Genomic DNA, 21288 nt, shown 5'->3' on the forward strand with positions numbered 1-21288 from the left:
AGATGTTCTGACAGCATATGTTGTCATGAGATATGCTGAAGTCTCTAATCCCAGGCTTTAGCAAAACACTAGGTGAAGCTCTATACTGTCTGAGGGGCCCTTAGTCAGGGACATTGCTGTGAGCACATTGCTTGAGGCAGATGCATGAGCCATAGCAACTGGTATTAATGGGTGAGGAGGTGGCTAGAGGCGACCCACTGCCTTCAGGAATCCAATTTTGCAGTTCTTTGAAGACAAAATTTTAATTTCCATATCTTCAGTGAACACAGTGACCATTTTCTCTCTGTCAGTATCAAATGTAGTCCGTGTACTTCCCTGTTTCCTGCATCACAAGAAATATAGTCATTTAGTCATATAGTCTGCATATTTTAATATTTTCTCATGCTAGAAACTGTTACATGATCATAATTCTATTCATTCTCAACAACATATAAAAAATTAAAAAAAAACACAACACAAAACAAACAAAATAAAAAGTAAACCTTGTTGCATGTCTGAACTTATGTTACACAGGTAGATTTTTGATATCATTATTGCAATATTTTATTCAGTGATATTAAGCTGGTAGATTTAGCTCTGTCATTCTGAAACCTGTACGAGTAAAGGTCAGAGCAGAAGTCAGGCTTCTATCTGCTATTAGGTATGTAATGCTAAATATAATTAGACTATTGCTGTCTTTAATGTTAAAAATAGAATGGGTTCTTACATATATTCAGCTCATGGCTTGAGTGTCTTAAAGTACTTTGTAAGACTTATCTAATTAAACTTTACAATACCCTAAAGATAATGGATAAAAGAACTTTTTATCTTCCCATGAAACACCTTAAAGTGTATAGAATAACTTTCTTGTTTCTTTTTTTTTTTTTTTGTGTGTGTGTGTGTGTGTTTGTGTTTGTGTGTTAAACAGCTTCTAATGTTACAAGCAATTTCTGAAAATGTAATCTGTTTGTATAGTCATTTCACTATTGGCTTTTTACGGAGTGTCCTGAAATAACTTGAGAACAAACATATACAAATGTACTGTAAAAAGGTTTATTGTAGTTAGAATGTAAAGATTTTCTTTAATTTTCTTTAAATTCCTTCTTTAGAGCCATCTGGGTAATTGAGGTTTTGACTCCCAAGGATGAATTTAGCAGCTTCTCTAATTAACCAAAGTCCAGCATGTATTGGATAGTGATAGACCAGTTGGAAGTCTTTAACTTGTATTTAAAGAAGAAAAGATCAATGGTTTATCATGGTATCTTAAGACGCACAATCCAGCCTGTACTACTGAAGTCTTTCCCTACCAACAAGATGCAGGCAGAGTAAAAGATGGAAATAACAGTATTGCAAATGCTAAAAGAGAAGGATACAGTCAACTCAGGAATTTTTCCCAGATATTTTTCCACATGAGATTTTTATAGTTATTTAGGTATGTTCTACATCAAACACCTAAGGTTAAGAAATATCTAAATCTAACTGTGCAACCTTAGGGAACAAGGCATTCTCTTTGGAAGTTGATTGCTTTCCTATAGAAGCTGTTATCTTTGATTTTTACAGCTTCTGATGGTAGCTCTGCTAAAGCTTCTAAGTAATTCAATAAAGATCACACAGTACTCTGTTCTTTACATTTGATTCAGTAGCTGTATAAGGAGTTCTTTGTTTATGATTCAGGCAGTGGGCTAAAATGTTCATCTGCCTTCACAAAACTAGTTTGTGATAACAATAACATCTTACATTTCAATAATGTAAGCAGTTAATCTAAAGCAGTACTATAATGCTTTCCAGTAGTCTTTATACCCAGAGCTCTTTGTTCGGCTGTTTTCATTCATACATTCCGCCCTAAGATCCTATAATTTTTTTTTTTTTTTAAATTCCATGCCAGATGAAAAAGAAAAATCTGAGCATCTAGGTTTTATTGTACGTTTCTCAGTTTTAGCTTCCCTCTCCTCTTCACCTAGCCTAATCACTAATATAGCACACATTGCATTCACACTACAAGGGTGAATACCTCGGAGGGAGGCCATCCATTTTTGCACATGTGAATCTATTAGATACTGATGTAACAAGAGTGAATCATAAAAGAGACTTTGGACCACACAGATAAAATTCTGAATTTAGCAGAAGCACTCACTTGACAAACTCTGGTGAACTTATTTTTTCTATCTTTTTTCTTTTCAGGAAGAGAACAATTTCTAAATTCTAAATTTTCTGAATGATGCAATGAGCAAAAGCTGGTTCCGAAATATAAATTAGCTCCTCTGTACATGATCTCCTTATCTAGACTATATATCTGTTTCTCTGTTGAAAACTTTTTAAAATGTATGCATGCTAAAAGAAACCCAAGCAAAATTATTATGCCTCAAGAACAAATTCTATGTATGAAATAGATGAATATCATGTGATACCTGATATTTCTGCAATAATTCTGCATTATGAAGTGTGTATCAGCTCTGCAGTTGTATCTGATTTGTTAAAAATGGACAGAGGCCACCTTGTTTTTCACTGAAATTTGAATTTATGAATTAGACACAAATTATAACTTCTGTACATTTTCATTATTTTGTTGAAATTAATAAAATAATGACAGTATATGTAAGGTAAGTTTTCTAACTCCAGACAGCTGTGAATACATTTTCATCACATTCTGTTAGTTGCAAGTTGATGTGTTAGGAAAAAAGAGCTGTTCAGGAATTTAGTTTTCCTTTAATAACAAAGGGAGTAAAGAAAATCAGAGAGAGAAGTTTTTGAATAATCTTTTGCAACAGAACTACTCTCACAAGCTAATATTTGGAAGAGTTTAAAATAATAAGCAAACTAAAAATACAAGATATATGTCGGAGAAGTTTCAAAATAAGCTTAATAACAAAATCTCCTCATTGGAAGATCTGGGGAGATCTATTCATTGATGTAATCTGTGAGACAAATATATAGAACACCTGTGGTGTCTCTTCAAAGTCCATGGGTAAACCAATACTAGATAGATCTCTTACACTAAAGGCAGCTTTTCTATTTATTGTGACTCTAGGTTGATTGACAAGGGATTTGCAAGTGACGCAGCTTTTTAACGAAAAAATGGGATAGCTAAGGTAAATTTTAGGTGTTAGGATATGGCAAACAACTATAAAATAAACCACAATTTATGTGTAACAGAACCAAAATCTACCTATCTTCTTGTACATATTTGAAGGAGCCTTATCAGATCTAGCACCTTATATATGTATTTATAAATGTTTAACAAAAATACTCTGATGCCTGAAGCTATAAGTCATAGGAGACCAATGGATTTTGGACTGCTAATCCAGAATAGTTTATAGATTTCTCAGCCATTGATAGATATTTTGATCACTGGGGAAGAAAGATAGTTTGTTTTCCCTAGTGTGTCTTGCTGCCAGCACTGAGAAATGTTTAATATTGAAATATTTGTGAACTGGCTGGGTAGATCCAAACATGGTGGAAGAGAATTAAGTGCTGGACTTGTGCCTGGAAAAGGCAGAGTCAGTGGTGAAAATATCCTCTGGGCCATCTAATGACACCAAGCTCCATAGAAATTGTTTTATCCCTCTTTCCTTTCTTCCTCTCTCCCATTCTCTTACCAGAATAGATCAGAAAATGAACAGTTGTTTGGCTGAATTTAGTCACTTTAATGTTGACTGTTTTGTGTTTGAAAGTATCACAATACTATATGATCCTTCAGTGACAAGGATTTTTTTTTTTTAACTTAAAAGTTACAAAGACTTATTAAACTCTCTGTCAGTAAAATTGGGTAATTCGTACTCAAGAGTAGTAAGAAGAGAGAATTAAATGAAGAACCCAGTATTGTGGGCGTGTTGTTACAATCAATCTAGGCAACACTGAGCAAGTTCCAGGGAAGCAGAGAAATTATGTCAATATTCAAAAAGTAAATGAGAAGAATATATTTTGCATTGCTTGACAACACAGATTTAAATAAAATTCATTCTACCACAGATAAATGTGAACTCAAAGAAAGATCTGAAGTTCTTTGTTCTGAGAAACAAAGTATTAGGTTACAAAATGGACAGTGGTTTCATGAATTATTGTGACCACGGACTGGAGATAAAGTTAAAGACAGGTAGACTAACTGAAATTATATAACAAAAGCTCAGAGAGCAAACAGTTTCAGTGTAGAAATATACTGAGTAAGAAAGAGTGATATTTCTGAATATAAAATTTGCAATAATATGAATAATATTCTGTGTCCATTCCTTATGCTAAATTCCAGAAGAGTCTTTGTAAAATGTGTGAGACCATGCCATTAGTCACTGACTAAAGAAGATCAATCTACTTAGCTTAACTGAGAGCAGTCTAGCCTACAGGCTACATCCTACAGAGGATACAAATCTGATAGAGGAGAATTATTTAACTGTACCAAAAAAAGGCATCAGGGGCATTCAATCAGTACAACAGCTTAAAATATAGTAGCCAATACCAATTAAAGTCTAGATAATATGTTCAACCATAACCAAAAAATTTAATGATGAAATTGATAAATGTTTTTCCATATCCTGCACTGTGAAGGACATGAGACAGATTGATTTTAATATTTTCTTGAAACCTAAAAAAGTATTAACCTAAGTAGAGACATCAAATTTCCACTCCTAAAACAAACTTCTAATAAAACTACCACTTCTCCCCATTATATTTTCAATTATAATATCTGCAAGGCAATAGCTATTGAGAAGCATAAAAATTCCTCCAAGAGCAGAGTTAATTTTGCCTCTTTTTTCCTCAAAATAAAACTTTCCATTAAGAATTAGAACAAGGATCACAAAAAAGCTTTTAACTGGTATCAAAACCTTTTCATTCTCTCTGTAAGATTGCATTGTTGAGATACACAGTAACTTAAGTGCTTTTTAAATGACTTTAATTGTTAGCAACCTAGATTTATAATACTCTTTTTTCCATCTAAAATGTTCTCAAGGTGTATTAAATTCTTCCTGCTAACTTTCCTTCCATACAGTGTGTTGACAGAGACAGCATTACTGACTGGGTATGGGGAAGAGGAAGGAGGGAACAAGAAACTTGATAGCTAGATAAAATAGGATGAACCTGATGAGAATATTGGATCAGAGAGAATATAGTAAGACACAGACAGCTAGACCAATGTTTTTAACGTGACATACACAAAGATGAGGACATAAGCCTAAATGTTAGGCTCTGGTTTTGTATGTAAAGATGCTGACTGATGATGCTACAACTAAGTTAAGTTCGCTTAAAAAATGCTGAGAACTTCTGAGTATCTCATCACTTTTATTTAGCAGCTAGCAATTGTTAGGACTCAGGAGCCTGGGTGATACACCAGAGTGAGCAAATGTTGCCCTTAATTGTAGGATGTTTGGCTTGTGATTATGCTTAGCACAGAGATGCCAAATGACCAGCTTGATTCCAATAACTAAGGCTGCAGATACAGGCACTTACAGGTGAACTGAGTTCTCTAAAAAGGAAAAGATATCTACCTCTGAATGTTCTAAGAAAATATCGCCCCCCCCCCCATTTTTTTTCCTGTTGTTTTTTAAATTCAAGTAATTTTGTGAATGAAAAAACATACTTTCCTGAATTTGTCCGAATGAGCTAGAATACAGCTTAGTAATACAGTCAGTCTTTGGAGCCCAAATTTACCAAATACTCTCTCATGTAAGAACCAATTTCTTAAGTTACAAAAGATAAACATAAAGTGTCTGGAATGAACCATATTTTCTGTTGTATAATAAAAGAGATAGCCAGTAATCTTGGTCTTCGCATCACTAAAGTTAAATGTAGTCTTCCAACTGAGTTAGGAGGAATTAGCTCAGGCTTTTGATTTTGTACTGCACAGATTTTAGACATAATCCAAAAAATTGCTACTAAATTGATTAGAAAAGTGTAATCCATGTGATATTAATCAGGTAATAAAAATTAGAATTTACATTGGTAGACAAGTCAATATTTTATTACATTTATTTTTAAAACAGTTTATAAGCTTTTTAAACGGTAGTGAGATATCTAAAACTAAAAATCCAAACTGAAGAATAGAAGCTGATCCATAGGAAGGTAACTTATTCATAGGATGGGTAAATATTAAATAACCTATTCAGTCATTTAGTTTAATTCATAATGAGCTAAGAACAAGTTGTTTGAATTAAAAGCTTAACTGCCAGGGAAAATTATACTTAGTTTTGCTATGTACAGGATTATGGAGCTGCCTTCAGAACATAGTGCCAAAGGATATTCTGGAAGGCTGAAATAAGAAGGGGCAAGACATAGTTATATATCAAGGGAAATTTAGAGGTTAAAGAATTGAAACTGTCAATGGCTAAGAAATATAGTGAATCATTCTTCACTGAGCCAGAGGCTAGAAGACCTAATGAGCTAATAATAGTGCACATTTTAGACATGCAGGACAAGGGGACATCCAAATGACATAGAAAGATAGAGAGGATCAGAAAAGTAACATGATTGGGATTATATGTGATTAAAACTTCTCAGTATTAATTGTGGGAAATGGCAGAAATATTTTCCACGATGGATGCAATAAGTAAGCGTGATAGTATTGCAAGACACTGTATCCACAAATAAGCATCATAAAAAAGATTTAATCACTTTGTTTTGGTGCCCTTTTCTTCATTTTTCTCCACAGAAAGAGAAGATTGAAGGAAGAAATGCCTCCTGAATGGAAATGAGTAACACAGAACTAACTAGATGTAGAATACTCACGTGATGCAGCTTTAAGTTGACAGGCTAACAAAAACATAGCACTAAAGTATCACGGAAGAAAATTAAATAAAATCATAAGTCATCTAAGGAAATCTGCTGTTATGTTTAAAAACAACAACAACAACAAAATCATTACATTTAGTGTTGTATTCAAATCAGACTTAGCAGGTGTAAACTGAATTTCGGTATTCTTGAGGCCTAAGCCGATTAAACATAGAAAAGGCTGATCTGTGTTTCAGTGATATCTATGTCAAGTATCTATTACCTGCCATGTATCTGCTTTATAAACTGACATCAGACCAATTTAAAGTATTAAAGAAATCTCATATATTTTCTGGTTTTCCTCGTAACATTTTGTTACCAGATTTCTCTGACTTGTAATGTTGCTCATCTCACAGGTGTTCTAATGAGTTGTTTTTTTTTTAATTTCAGTAAACTATTTTTTTTATCTCAGTGAAAAACAAGCAATGCAATTCTTATTTTTTCTTTAATGGCAATGAGATGCGGAAAGCCTACGTAGTCCCATCAAGGGCATCTGTAAGACTGAACATTAAACAACCCTGGTGACATGCTTGAGCATTTCATTCCGAAGATGTGCTCTATCTGTAACTTTGCAGCCACATATTTTGAGAAATGTTTGACGAACAGGTGACGAAACTAGGACTCCCCTGGGTAGTTTGAATGATTGCCTATTTCCTGATCTAGTTTTCGAATGTAAGCAGTTGTTCTGTTTGGATGCTGTCATTTATACTATTCCAATATGTATTTTCATATTATACATCCTTGCTATTTGTCTGCAAAAAGTTCCTATATCCAACCTTTGCAAATACCTATTTTTAAAGACTTTTTTTTTCCCCCTAGTTGAGTGTTATCCTATATATATATATATATGTATATAGGATATATATTTCTTTCAGGGAAAACATACACTGCCTAACTTTCTTTTTTTCCTTCCACTCAGCCTTTTTGTAAGCTAAAACTACTTAGTTTTTATTCAACATAAGAAATTCCACGTAGTCTGATAATAAGTGTTGATTCATAAAACTGTAGTCAAGCAAAAAGTAAGCAAAATAAATGGAAATGTGGTCCTGTATAGCATAGCTCAGCACTTATCCAAAATCTCAGAAATGTATTTAAATACTTCCCTTGTTTGAGGGGTTCTTGAACCTATATTGCTACCTCAGAAACACTCAGAAACACTCAGAAAACTATCAGGTAACAGACTTTTGGTGGACAGGAAATGTTGACATTGATTTACTTTTCATAACCCAATTCAACAATCTGCAGAGCCGCTAACTCGTGAGTGGTTAATCTCACAGGAGAAACTCTTATGACCAGACGAGAAAGTCATCTTCCCTCACCTTTGCCTTCTATGCAAATTGAAACTGCTCTAGAAATACACTCCAGCAAATGAAAATAGCTGATTTCTGAATATTCTGTTCTTTAGTGGCTGAATAATCCCCTAGAGGTGACAACCAAGATTAGTTAAGATTGGGTTCAGAAAACCAAGCTGATAGACACTAGTAGATGGAGATACATACTTTGAAGTGGTCATACTACAGGTCCGTCTATAGTCTACACAGAGAAACAGGAAAGTCCAGACTCTGAATACTCTCTTTAACTGTCTGTACTTGACTAATTCCAGCACTGCAGCTATTTGCATCTGAAGAACTTACTCTTACTTGACGCACCTGTTGAGTGCAGATAGACTAGGATGTCCCATGCTACATGCTACACCCCTAGAAACTCTTGGAGGGACTGCTTTCTCTCTTTTGTGTGTGTTTATGTGGACATAGCTCTGATATATATTCCTTTTGTCAACAAGAGTACCCCATGTCTTTGAATATTTCACTATTTATTTGTCTGTTTTGGCATGTGTTCATTTTTGAGGTGAAGATTTTTGATGAACTACATCCTTTGTTGTTGAGAAGGAAAAATCATTGATGGGTGTGCTCATAAGAGACTTATATAAGAGGTTATATATGGTAACTTGGCAAAGAAACAAGACAACTGAGGCAAAGTCTGAAGGACTCCCATTAGCTGACTAGAGGGAATTTTGGCTTCGGATTTTGATTAATAATTAGTCCAATTAAAAAAAAAAAAATCAGTGCTTGTATTTTACATACATAAATGGTGCAAAAGTGAGCTTCTGAATTAAAAATTAGGTCATAATGATAATCCATTAGCAAAAAAAGCTAAAGTGTATTAAAAAAAAAAAAAGGCAGACAACTAAAAGGTTGCCTTGAAGAGTGCTGAATGAGAGAAACAGAATTTAATAAGAATTCACTGGCTTGAGTATGGTATCTTCTTATATTACTCTATTATGAATAATACATATTCCTCTTTCTTGAAGAAAATGTGATGATATAATAGATGAGTCTTCTAGGATTGTCTAGGTATAGTGCTTGAGAGGAAAGAGGAAGAACAAGTGACTTCTTAAAAGTCCCTTCTGAGCCTACGTTTGTATGATACGCTGACCTTTTTCAAACACAATGATTACATCCCTAGGCGCAAACCTTTGGTACCAATTTTCTAGCTGAACTGTGTGTATATACTCTCCTGACTATGGAGACATTCCAGCTGGTACACATTCTCTTAAAAATGTTTGTGTAGATCCTGCATTTGCACATCATTAACCAGTTCTCTTAACAGCATTTTTGTTTGGTGAAAACAGCAGTGTTCAACATTTTAATTAAAAGAACTGTGTATGTCTGCCTGTTTATAAGATGTAATAAACAAATGAAAAAAAGGTCTATATTTAGCTGTTTTAGAGCCCCCACCCCAAAAATAATTCTTGGTTTGCAGAATTCCTCTGACACTGTGCTTGAGGAAGGTATGATGTGTTGGGTCCAATATCAAAGTTTTATATTTGTATCTAGGGGCAGAACAGGACTGAGAGGTCTAATGTCTGCTAAAATAATTACTTGAGGAACCAAGCGCTGCATCATTTCTAAAGAAATTATAATATAAATTAAAAATTTCATAGTACAATTTCTATTAGTTGTCAAAAGCTTGGGCCTCATTCTGATGTCAGATATTGAATGGTGTAACTCAACTGAAGCTAATGGAATTACACTGGCCTCTTACACAATGAGAATATAGGAAATTTGACCAATAATTTTTAATTTGTAATTCTCTATAGGTCTTGATTGAGTAAATTAATGTAAAAAGAAATTGCTTGCCATTTAATTGTATAGTGTTTGATTGGTCATGGAGTTTATGAAGTTCACAGGAGACCAATTTATATAATCCAGTCATGCTTATACAGCCAGCTCATTCTTTGTACAATTGCTATAATTTTTTCCATTCTCAGAGAGCATTTCTGTTGATCATGTAAGTAAGTTTAAGGTCTTTTTTTTTTTTTTTCCTTTCCAATATCATGAGGAAATACATAATCAGTTTGGATTTACAGTGGAGGCTAAGTAGGTGTAAAGTAACAGCAGTAGTGAAAGCATGTGAAACTGCCTCCACGCATAGTTGACAATGATATTTAGATGCAGTCATAATCATCAGCAACGGTCTTTAGGTGTAAATATATTTCAGTTTAGTCAAAACAAGATTTATCTGATTTTAGTATGTTTAATTTAAGTAACGTTGGAAAGAAAGTTACCAGTCCTAGGCCAAACCTCAAGCTGAGACAGCAGAATAGTGAAATGAAGCAATCATTAAACATAGTCTGCTGCCATAATTATCCATAAAAATGTTAGAAACTTGGGCAACTATTCTATAAGAGTAAAACCAATAAGAAAAAGGAGTAGCTTTACTCATGCATATTTACTTCTTCAATATGTGCATGTGAATGTATGTTTCTCGTAAAGAAATTGTATGTCTATTTTATGTTTACATCTGTCACTACTTGCCAAATATCTTGCTACATTTAAGATACTAATGATTTTAATGCAAAACTGAACAACTTAATGGGCTGAATATGTTTAATGAAATCACTTTAATTATGACTTTCACTATGTCTTGCCTAGACACTGAAGACTGTATAACAACAGGAGTGTTTTACAGAAATTTAATATGTAAATACATAGCTCTAGATAGACTTTTTTTTTTTTTAAATATAAACAGTAAACCAACGAATCTTGCTGATGGGGGTAGCGGTAGAGACAGCTCCAAGAACTGATAAGAATCTCCCGATATATAAGTGATAATACATGCACCAGCTTCATATCCCAGGAAAAAATAAAATTAAAAAAAAAAAAATGCTTGACTGTTTTTTCTTCCAAGGAATTGACTTCCCAATTTTGGCTATTGAGAGAAATACTGAAGAGAATGAAAATATTCTGTTGGTTTTGCAGTAGTAGGGTAGTGTTAGCAACGTAATAGCCCATGAACTGGTGGTTACTTCTACAGCAGAGTGCAGATTATATTTACTATTAAAACCAAAACCAAAACCTAACCAACCATCCAACCAACCAAAAAACAGATTGCGCTAATGGTCTCTTTCTTATGTAGATATTTTATTTTGCTACATTTTAATTGTATTTCCAGCTTCTTATTATTTCTAGCACTGAGACATTATGTTCAGCTCAGTTAGATGACTATGCATCTGGATATCATCTATTGATGATTGTGGTGTGGGTGATAGTTAACCTTTGATGGTAGGCAACTGAGAAAATTTGAAAGTGTCTGTACTTAAGGAAGGAAGTTGAAAATCTGGGGGGGGAGGATGGGAAGAGAAAGACTTCTGAAGAAGACAAATTTTATGCAGAATAGCTCAGAATTTAGTTGCATTCTTTTCTTTGGAGGGATTTTATATGGCTAAATGAATATATGATTCTTGGAAAAGTTAGAGCTGTTTTCTTCTGTGTATTCCTAACTCTTTACACTATTAAGAAATAATGCATACCGAGGGTTTAACAATAGGTTCAGGAACAGTTTCTTTTTATATTCAAATACTTTTATAATTTTTATTAGCTATTGGAATAGATCAGACACATATTTTAGGCCTAGCAAATATCTCTTGTTTATTTGATTTGTTGATCAGACTTCTGAAGACAGAGAACAAAATTGTAAATTATTCACAAAATGGATGCAAATAAATTGCAAAAAATTAGACAGATTTTTGTTATAAAAATGTTGTTGATTATGTTCACTGTTATAGAATAACCTATAATAATAATAATTATAATAATACCTAATAGCATAAGTATGGAAAGTTGTAATAGCTTAAGGTGTAGGACAGATAAAATAAAATTCTCTGAATCTCTATCAAGGACTTCAAAACTGAGAAGCTTTACTTCACATTTGTTTTGTGTAATTGACAAGTTTTTCCTGCTTCAAGTTAATGTTTTTGTATTTTGCTGAGTCAAAGTATATATATATATATTTTAGAGAGAATAATGTATTCAAATGAGAAGTACTGTACTATTTATAAACCTATTTGCAAACCAGAAAATACTATGAGAGCTCTTCATTATGATCTAGTTATACCTGCTTTGCAAATTCAGGTATTAGTAGTTCCAATCACTTTGGACATATATCTTTGCTTTACTTTTTTTTTCAATAAGAACTACATATTTTAATTTCAGCACCTCTAAAATAATATTTGTTTTACATAGTGCTACTCTAGGTCATGTTTGTGGTTCTGTTATGGCATGGACATTAAGAACAAGAGAGAGGAATCGACAATTTTCTACTGCCATACTAGGAATATATTGAAGTAAAAATTATCTGGCAAAGTATGTAATGAATCAGCAATGGAAACTGGATTTTGGGGAAAAGATATGCATTATTTTATAAATATGACACAGCAGATGCTCACAGGCAGCCATCAAATTTAGGATAATACGTTACCCCATCTAGCAAAAGTAGTAAACACTAATGATGCTTTTCTCAACACAGAAATCCTTCCATATGGGTATAAACTCACATGAATTTACAACTTAGAACAGCATGGAAAGTGAGGTAGGACTTTTTCTAAAGTATCACTGATCAAAATGACTAACTTTTTCCTTAACCTGATGATAGTTTTTGTATAACTGTGTTTGAAGTGTTACATTTGCTTCTTTAAGAGCTTTCAGCTCAATTACGATGTCTGTTTCTAAGCGCTGTCTTTGTTGTAGGCATTGACTCTAGTTAGAGACAAAAATTCACTCTGTCTAGAAACTTGTTCAACATAAAACATATTTCTTTCTAAAATTCAATATTTGGTACCAAGTAAAGAAATAGTATGATATGTCTGGTAGCTCCATCTTGTGACATCTCCAAGTTGTATAATTGGAGGTTTTTCTCTGGCATTTTTTTCTGAATGAACTACTGCAAACCTTAAAGCTAATCATTGCTCACCTTTGGACTGAAGGTGTGCTTGGGCTTAGGGTGTCTGTTATACCTATGAAAATGGAGTTTCAGCATCAAATAATGAAATTCTCTTTTCTGCTGCGGTTCTTTTATAAGACAAGCAATTGGAACTGTAGACTGAATTTGTATATTACCAGTTTTATGTCTAGAATAGGATAGAACAGGACAGGACAGGACAGGACAGGACAGGACAGAACAGAACAGAACAGAACAGAACAGAATCGAATCGAATCGAATCGAATTGAATAGTTCTGTTGGAAAAGACCTACAATGATCATTGAACCCAAATGCCAGGCCACTGCAGGGTTAACGAAAAGTTAAGCATTTTAATGATGGCATTGTCGAAATGCCTCTTGAACACTGACAGGCATGGGGCATCAACCACCTCTCTAGGAAGCCCGCTCCAGAGTTTGACTCTTCACGGTAAATAAATTTTTCCTCCTGTCTAGTCTGAACCTTCCCTGAAGCAGCTTTGTGGTGTTCCCGTGCATCCTGTCATCAATTACCAGGGAGAAGAGACTGGTACCTCCATCACCACTTCCCCTCCTCAGGAAGTTGTAGATTGCTATGAGGTCTTCTCTGAACCTTCTTTTCTCTAGACCAGACAATCCAAGTATCCTCGGCCTCTCCTCACAGGACAGGCCTTCCAACCCTTGTACTAGCTTTTTTGCTTTCCTCTGGATGCTTTCAAGTGCCTTACCATCCTTTTCATATTGTGGAGCCCAGAACTGTACACAATACTCAAGACAAGGCCTCAGCAATGCTAAATGTAGCAGGAGAATTACCACTTTTGACTGGCTGACAAGGCTGTGTTTAATGAACCTCACAATGTGGTTTGCTCTCTTGGCTGCCAGGGCACACTGCTGGCTCATGCTGAACCTGTTGTCAACCAGCACCCCCAGGTCCCTTTCTGTTGCTCATCAGCCACTCATCTCCCATTCTGTGCCTGTGTCCATCATTACTCTGCTCCAGGTGCAGAACGTGTCATTTTCCTTTGTTGAACTTTGTGCTGTTGCTGACTGCTCAATGCTCCAAAATATCCAGATCCCTCTGGCCTTAGCCTCAGCCTAAAGCCTGAGAGGCCTTAGCCTCTCAAATCTCCAGGGAGTCAACATGTTACACCTTCAAGTTTAGGGAGTGCATTTCATTCCTGTAACCAGATCACTGATAAAAATGTTGAGCAGGACTGGCCCTAGAACTGAACCCTGGTGAAGATTACTAGTTTTGCAATTGCTCTTTGTTAAAGCAACCTGGAAATTGCCCAGGTTATTTGCTCAAAAATAGATTTTGGAGTTTTCTGTTAATAGCCTTCCTTTAACTTGGCACGAGCTTGAATTACTGAACTTTGATAAATGAGACAAATATTTTGTATGTTTGTAGAGGTTAATATGTGTCAATGTCATCTAAAGAGAGGGGATCTGGCACTACATATATTATTGGTGACATTAGAAAGTCACACTCAGCTTAGGCACAAAAATTCTTAAATAACTCTACAACACTTAGGAGTGTAGTGTTCAACATATGAGCCAGCAGTGTGCTCAGGTGGCCAAGCAGGCCAACAGCATCCTGGCTTGTATAAGAAACAGCGTGGCCAGCAGGACTAGGGAAGTGATTGTCCCCCTGTACTCGGCTCTGGTGAGGCAGCACCTCAAGTACTGTGTACACTTTTGGGCCCCACACTACAAGAAGGACATGGAGGTGCTCAAGCATGTCCAGAGAAGGGCAACGAAGGTGGGGAGGGGTCTGGAGAATAAGTCTTACGAGGAGTGGCTGAGGGAGCTGGGATTGTTTAGCCTGGAGAAGAGGAGGCTCAAGGGCGACCTTATTGCACTCTACAGGTACCTTAAAGGAGGCTGTAGCAAGGTGGGGGTTGGTCTATTCTCCCATGTGCCTGGTGACAGGACGAGGGGGGATGGGCTAAACTTGGGCCAGGGGAGGTTTAGGTTGGATATTAGGAAGAACTTCTTTACCGAAAGGGTTGTTAGGCATTGGAATGGGCTGCCCAGGGAAGTGGTTGAGTCACCATGCCTGGAGGTCTTTAAAAGACGTTGAGATTTAGAGCTTAGTGATATGGTTTAGTGGAGGACTTGTTAGTGTTAGGTCAGAGGTTGGACTAGGTGATCTTGGAGGTCTCTTCCAACCCAGATGATTCTGTGATTCTTTCATAGTAGTGAGCAATGTGCAAAGAATGTATAAACAATTTAAATATTTCTCATTTCTGGAGGAGGAGATGAAGGATACAGGTTTGCAATACATATTTGAAACTGAACTCTTGGATAAATTAAACAAAGTCTTAGATAAAGTATGCAGGAGGATGAGATGTCAGGTGGACTGCAAATTTAAAGGCATATTTTTTAACTCTGCTTGTTAGGAAAGTTCTCTATTAGTATGTCTAATAGGTCTAAAACAGACATACCAGAATGTCTGTTGTGCTAAACATAAATTTATTATTCTTAAATCTAATCACATAAAAAACAAAAGCATGCTTTATGAGTACTTTGTCTTCTAAAGAAATAATTCAGTATTTGAATTACCACCTGAGAGACTCTTAGAAATGATAGATTGTTTCACAGTCTTGCATGCCTTCATAAATTACTTTAACAAAATCAGTTGATGAGCTATAGCGATACAATAGGATAAATATGATTGGAAAAAGAGAATTTTATTTTATTCAGACTGTAAAGTAATCCTGAGTTTGAGATATCTTTTCATACATTTGCTGTATATTTGCTGAAGACAGCTGTAGGAAAAAGCTGGAAATGTTCATGACATATATCTGCTTATGAAATATTTCAACTATAAGTATCCTTTTATTTGTAACAAAAGATGAACAACTGGTATTTTTTGTATCCTGGAGAAACATTGAGATTCTGGTACTAAGAACATATCAAATTCTTTGGATGAAAATCATTTTAAAATTATACTTTCATTGATCTAAATCTGCATTGATGAATTAGTGCAACTTTGCTATCTAGAATAGAATCAGGAAGACTTCTCTGCAACTGAGGTTAAGCAAAGGTTGTGATATTACAGATTAGAACTAAATAAGAGAATGATACTGAGAAACTGAAAACTTGTTAGCTATAATAATAGTGAATCAAGTCTGAGACAAAGGGTCCCTAAGGTGAGGTAGCTGGAGTTTGAATACAAATGGCTGTATTATTAACACATCCCTTCATGAAAATAGGTTTGCAATACATATTTGAAACTGAACTCTTGGAGAAATTAAGCAAAGTCTTAGATAAAGTATGCGGGAGGCTGAGATGTATTTAATTGTCTGTAGCCATTTTAATTAAATATCTTGACATAAGTATACTTCTCCATGAGAAAATCACATTAAAAAAATCATGTTAAGGCTGCAAAGTCAAATGCTGAAAAACTAGGAAAAGCATGAAAATAAGATGTCTGCTAACTTTAGTGTTGCTCTATAGCACGTGCACAACGGAATAGTTTCTTTTTATGTTAAATATTGCAGTCTTATGCCAGATTTTTTTTTTTTTTTTGCAAATGATGGGTGATGTCACTCATTGGAAACCTATTCAACTTTTTATTTGTGTATTATAGAAAACTGTGATTTATTTACTACACACTCACCAAACTCAGATTTGATGACCCAATTTTTACTTCCCTCATTTCTACTGTGTTCTTTACATCAGCTGAAAACTTCACAAATATATTCATGAACTTAAGCTGATATTTATTCTGAAAAATATTTCCATGTATGTAGTGGCAGAGAGGCACAGACATATTAAGAAAAACAGTATCTGTTAATCTGAGATCCATGGTAATATAGAACTTTCGGATAAGCTCCCCAAGTTGAGTAATATGATGTGATGGCAAGGTTTTATGATGGAGATTGGAGTCTGGCTGTGACACAATTCAGTGATTACAATTCCCTCACAATTCATGTTTGTATGTCCAGCATGCTTGTGAATATTTCCTGGATGATGTAGTTTGAGTAAGAGGAGCTGGCAGGACCTTCTTTCTTTGTTCTGAATTTGCAAAACTATGAAGATAGAATATATGAAAGGGTTAAACTCTTCTTGGTACGTTTAGGTGTTTCTCGTGGTAGGCAGTTGTTAGCTGTAGAATATTTTGGTTTTCCAAATTCTCAGCTTTTTGTACTGGCTCTTGCTGTGATAAGTTATGAAACTAACTTTCTTCACAGCAACCCACATGTTGTTGTGCTTTACATTTGTGTCTAAAACAGCATTGATAATATGCTAGTGTCTCTTTCTTCACTGCTCAGTCTCAAATTTGAATGGGCTGGAGATGAGCAAGAGGTTGGGAAGAGATATAGTCAAAACAGCTGACACAAAGTGACCAAAGGGTTATTCCATACTATATGACATACATATCAATAGAAGATCAAGGAAAGAAAGGAGAAGAGATTAGGTTTGTAGTTATGGCATTTGTCTTCCCAGGCAGCTGTTGCATATGTTGAGGCACTACTTCCCAGGAAGTGGCTGGACATCTCCCTAATAATGGGGAAGCAGTGAACTAATTCCTCTTTTTGGCTTACTTAAGCACATGGCTTTTGCTTTTCTTACTACACTGTCCTTATCATAATTCATGAGACTTCACTTTCCTTGTTATTTTTCTCTCCATGCTCTGGGAAAGATGAGTCAGCGAAAGGAGGGTTTGTCTGCTATCTGGGGTCAAGCCACCACAATGTTTAAGATAGAACTTCAGCAAAATTTAAGCATCATAATAATTTTTGTTCCAGTTTTGGAGTTGAGGTCTCTAATTACAGTATCAAATTCTCACTTCTCTGCACCTAGATCTAATCAGTTTGGGTTGGGACTCAGTTTTCCATTCAAAATTAGATCTGTAAACTGATACTATGTAAAAAAAAAAAAAAAAAGTTAAATAAAACATGGCTTCTGCAATGCTTGACAAATCTTTTTTTTTTTTTTTCAGATTGCCCGAACAGAATCTTATCATTTTCACAAGCAGAAGACTGCCAATGCCAGCAGTTACGAGCTTTTTGTCAGATGAAGAGAGTGAGACAGCCACAGTGCAAATGAAAACACAAAAGGAGGCATATGTGGTGACGTAAACATAACATCAGAAGAAGTAGGTGGAATAAAATTTTTCACTATAGAGAAAAATAGTTTATACATGATCCAAGCTATGTACTATGGGTGTGTTGAGAATGTATGTTTTAACAAAGGCCCCCTTTATACAAGCTATGTAGGCAATCTCTCTTCAAATCCTAGTGGAACTCTTTATTCAAAAACTAACCTTATTATGTTCTCAACCTTCTTGACCTAGATATTCTGAATAATTTTATGGATTTAGAAATATTTTTATTTTTCTGTTATTGTTGTCTTAAAGTAATCTAGGGTAGTTATATGTTAAGAGGTCAAACCTTGTTCTGCATTGCACTGTCAAAATTTCTCTCTCCTTAATGCATGTTATTGGAATATAAGTTTCAGTACACAACATTGGATTGCTTTAATAATCTTATACTCTCACTGCTGTGATTCATATAAACTAACTAATTCAAATTCACAGTGTTCTGCTTTAATGAACACTGTTTAAAATGTGAATCCAGAAAGTTTTTCTTGAAAGCATTCATTTAGTATTTTATATGTGTTTTATCAGAAGATTTCTGACACTTGTACTAATATTAAACTTAGTATTTGCCAACATAAATTTCATTGTTTTTACTCAGGAAACATTACAAGCCCTCATAATATGTTGGTCAACCTATATGAATGTAGGTTGCTCAGATGCTGCTATATGTGAAAATGTCATATATTGTGGCTGTCATTATGCAGTTTGCAAGCAAAGCTGAACAGAAAGTTGTGTAATCATTCTGTTCATTAGGAGTACCAGGATTTTTTTTTTTTTTTTTTTTACCAGCTGTACAGTGTCTACTTGACCTACACAAAACAGACGGATTTTTCATTCATTTGGATGACATAGATTTGTTCTTGGGTGTTTTGTTCTAATTTTGTGTGAGGGTGGGGAGAGCTTCAAGGTTAACAGTCATTCTGGTTTTTTTTTCTTTTTTTTTTCTTTTTTTCTTTTTCCTTCTCTATCTCTCTTTGATTTTTTGTTGGAGTAGAAGCATGGAATTAACTTACCTTTTCATATTTTACCAGTGTAGCTGGCACATAACAGAAGTAAGTGACTGAGGATGGATCATCCTGCATGTTTCCAACTCTGACAAGCCCACGAATCTAGTACCACAGGCAAGTAAGACAAATCAAAGTTCAGTTTGCTCCGTGTGTATGTATGGCATGATTCTGGACCTTGAAAGACCAATTTACCTTTCAATCTCTTCTGAGGGGAAACAGTTATCATTTGTCTTCTAATACTTGATTGACACTGATTGTCACTTATAGTTTACATGTTAGTATTCTAACTGATAACGACATGCATAACTTTGTCAGCAAATGACTACTGTAGGTACTAAATTCTGTATGAAAATATTTGCTTCTCATCTTTAGTGTAAAAATACTTATGAAAAATGAGGTTGTTTTAAATGAACTGGCTCCAATATGTATTTCTTTCTCTGTAAAAACAGCTTCACATAAACTTGTTTACTTTAAATATATTTTGCATATACCTGTATGTATGTTTGAGAAGTGGATACTCAGACAAATTTTGTATAGTGAACAATTGATTAAGAATCAGATATAGGTATAGATTACATTAGCTAAATACTAAGTTTCTATATGGAGTCTATTACCAAACATATCTAAAAAAAAAACAGTTGTAAAAACTTTTAACATTCATTGCTATATATATGTCAAGATGTTCTAGTAATTCATACTCTATGTGCAGTTGAAAACAGCCCAGTCATACATTTAGATTGGCAAATTATAGTGACATGAAGGTTAGAGGTTGATTCAAAATTGCATAGCCTGAAATGATTCCTTTTTCAAATGAAGTATGACTCAGCTTTCAATTCTCATAACTTATCACAAGTTTGCATCTGATTGAGATCACAGGTCAGATCTAAAAGGTGATAGGCTAGAATGGACTCAGGAAAGCTAGGCCTGCATTCTTCCTGATATTTGGAATATATTCCCAGGATAAGTTTAGAATCAACATTGCTAATTGTTCCAGGATTTAACACAATCACTTTTCAAAGCAGGCAGATCTGGCATATAAATTTTCATTTATTTATTAAAAAATGAAAGCTTTCAGACTGGCGATAAATGTAAATGAGACCTGATTTGTTTGCAGTTTATGCCATAATTGTGGACCTGGGTCACAAGGAATTATGCAAATTATTATTTTTTCCTATTTATGAGCTACATAAAATGCATAATATTTATACAATATATAACAAAATATTTTTTGTCTCTGTTTTATGTAGTCTTTTCTTGTCATCCCCAACCTTTGACTTGAGCCCATTTGACTTGATACCAATGGACATATTGCAGGATAACATGGTGGATGATGTACTTACATTCATTGGGTTATACTGCTTGTGAATACAGTTAAGATCTCAGTAAAGAATTCAGTTAAAGATATTGCATTGGAAAACTTTTTGATCTTGCATTTTGCTTCTGACACATTTCCCTTCACATTCTTTTCACTGTTTTGAAGAGCTATGCAGCTGGAAGCTCACACAATTGTAATGCAAACTGTTTTGATAGGATAAAGCCATGAATACCTAACTTTCTGATCAGGAAATGCAAGCTGCATTTTGACCTGGAGTCAAACAGACTACACAATGCTTTAATATCATGAACTGAAAACACACAATACATTGTGCATCTATTAACTTGTTTGAGCTATTTTTTGAGGTTGGAAACCATTAGAATATAATTTGTTCCCATTTTTAGTTTTGAGGATGTAGAGCTAAATTGTAGTGGGGATCATATCATTAGTCATGAGTATCTGCCAGACATTAAGTGCTCTAGTGGCCAACATTCTCACAAAGCTTTGAAACACGGTCTGGGTTTGATAATGATTTGCTATTTTATTTATTTTACTATATTGCAGCAGTCCACAAAAAATGATAAGAAATATTTGTAAACAAAGTTTGTTATAAGTTAACAAAGAGTTCTGATTCAAATATGGACAAAATGTGCATCAGGGCAAAAAAAAATCTCCCTGCTATTCTTCTCTTTTGATTTCATGAATTACAAGCAAATTTATTTCTGTAGGTTATATATACATGTGTTATATTATTCATATTAGAGTGAATTCTACTCTGGGGAGACACCATATGGAAAATTGCTTGTTGCATTTTTCTCCTTAAAAGATACCAACATTATGCTTTCCCTGGTGTCACAGAAAGCATGAATATCATATAAAATCACACAC

The sequence above is a fragment of the Anser brachyrhynchus genome (assembly GCF_964034855.1).
Source record: "Anser brachyrhynchus genome assembly, chromosome: Z".
Lineage (NCBI taxonomy): Eukaryota > Metazoa > Chordata > Aves > Anseriformes > Anatidae > Anser > Anser brachyrhynchus.